The sequence below is a fragment of the Nematolebias whitei genome, unplaced genomic scaffold, assembly GCF_014905685.2.
Source record: "Nematolebias whitei isolate Nwh7 unplaced genomic scaffold, NemWhi1 Nwh_scaf_6460, whole genome shotgun sequence".
Lineage (NCBI taxonomy): Eukaryota > Metazoa > Chordata > Actinopteri > Cyprinodontiformes > Rivulidae > Nematolebias > Nematolebias whitei.
In genome coordinates this window covers 1-2,137 of record NW_023625005.1, presented here as the reverse complement: position 1 = coordinate 2,137, position 2,137 = coordinate 1, and the positions used below count along the sequence as shown (strand labels likewise).

At 40.8% G+C, this 2,137-nt stretch overlaps 1 long non-coding RNA gene across 1 annotated transcript; it reads left to right on the top strand.

The window, feature by feature from the left end:
* The first annotated feature begins 371 nt into the window (after positions 1-371).
* Positions 372-2,018, top strand: LOC119429735. The gene is made up of 3 exons (XR_005187831.1): positions 372-414; positions 656-711; positions 1,989-2,018. It is a non-coding gene; the product is annotated as an uncharacterized LOC119429735 (long non-coding RNA).
* Positions 2,019-2,137: the final 119 nt, after the last annotated feature.

Here is a 2,137-nt window from a genome sequence, read left to right as displayed (position 1 = left end):
CTTCTCCACGACCACCACGAGTCTTTCTTCATGTTGTTGAAGAAATGAGAAGCAACTCTTTGCACCAGTTGGAGTTAAATAACTTGTTGCAGCTGAAACATAATCGTCCGTGCAGTGATGATCCAGCAGGAGGCTCGGACCTGTTTGAGTTAAATCCAGGTGGAGACTTTATTTTGACCAGGCAGTGTATTTTGTTCATTTCGACTTTAGTGCACGCACATCTGGAGCCCAAGTTTTCTCAACAGTCATCTTAAATTCTACTGAAGTTGCTATTTTTTCCACAACAATGTTTCTGTCGTGAATTTAAGGAATTGGTTAACTTTGCATATATCAAGCTAAAATGTCTGCATCTTTTTTTTTTATTATTTCCAGGTGGTCAATGTGTCGGCAGAGTGTCAGCAGCTGATGTTTGTGGTAAGTTATTTGTTGTTGGTGAATGCAGCAGCACTGATGTATCTGCAGCCAGCTGCTCATCGGCTGGTTTGTTCAAATGCCGGTGCTAAAGAACGTCAGCATCCGACATCGTTGGTCTCCTTTCTGTCCGTGTTCGGAGTCCCCGTAAACGAGCTGAAACATGCATTTAAACATTTTGTTTAAGGTTAATTGGTGAATAGGAGGAATCAATCCCAATTCTCTTGTGTTTCTGCTGCTGCAGAGACGACCTCCTGACCCGAAGCTTCTGCAGGAAGATGACAGAAGAAATGCCTGCAGGTGACTGATTAATAATCTGGTAATAATTAATTAATAGCTGGATTAATAATAAACATATTAATAATAATTAATAATCTGTTGGAGACGATTGTCAGACCTTCGTTGCAGAACATCACAGTCAAGCCTTTTGTGCTGCAACAGAACTCTGATGGGATGTAAAAATAAATGAAGTAAAATATTTGCCATATTTTCCGCCGTACACGTAACTTCTCCCTGTAAGTTGCGTCAGACCAAATATGTCTAAAAGTGGATAAATCCATAAATGCATCACTACCCCGTACACGTAACTTCTCCCTGTAAGTTGCGTCAGACCAAATATGTCTAATAAAGTGGAAAAATCCATAAATACATCTCTACCCCGTACACGTTGCATCTAATGCGTCACCGCTGACAACCCAAAATGTGGACCGGTGTTGTGCCAAAAATGAATTTGACTGCCAGATTGGCTGCGGGAGCGTGCACGGAGGATTTTAACAAGATAACCACCTAAACAAATAATTTGTTTGCTCGACATTATAGTAAAGTTGTCTCAGTTGAACTTCTAGTTGATAAATGCACTTTAATAATCAAATCAGCTGCATTTCACCGGGGCGGTGCAGAGAAATGAAGCTGATTTGACGATTGCTCCAGGTGTGCTGGACAAAGGTGCCATGGTATGGCAAGCCGATTGTGTCATTAATAGCCATGCTATTAATTCAGTTGAGTTTATTTGTATAGCATCAAATCACAACAAAGTTGTCTCGGGGCACTTTACAGAAACATTCACATGCATGAAAAAGCCAATTTGTAAAGTTCTCCATGTAAGGAATCCAGCAGACAAGTTATTACATATTATAACAGCATGCCATACAACTCGGGTGCCATCTAGCAGCTGAAAATGGTAGTGTTCAATATTTTCAGTCAGAATGAATGAAAACGGTCGGATCTCAACCAAAAAGTGGTTTATAAATATGGAAAAAATCCATAAATACGTTGCTTTGGCGAATAAGTCGCAGGGAATTTAAATTATGCAACAAACTGTGACATTAAAGGGCAAAAAATATGGTTTTATAGAGACAGTTAACAGAAGGCTCCGTTCTGTCGGCACAGTTTGAGCTCTGGTTCTGTCCGGTGGACCACAGAGCTCCTACAGTGCAAAGAGTAATTATTTCTCCTGCAACCCACTGCTGCCAACCCTCTGTAGCAGTGTTACTAATGAGAAGTGACAACTGGAAGATGTAAAATATCTTTAGTTCATTGAAAAGTTGCTGGTCTTAAACCTTTAACTTGTCTTCCAGGTGCTGGAGGTGAGCTCTGGCCTTCTTGGTAAGCCATGTTTTATTTATGTGACCAGGTGATGTAAGAGTTATGATGAATGGCTGAAAATGTTCAACTGCTCTGAAGTGTGAGTGACAGCTGCCTGTCTGAACAACCTGCTGCTCTCAGA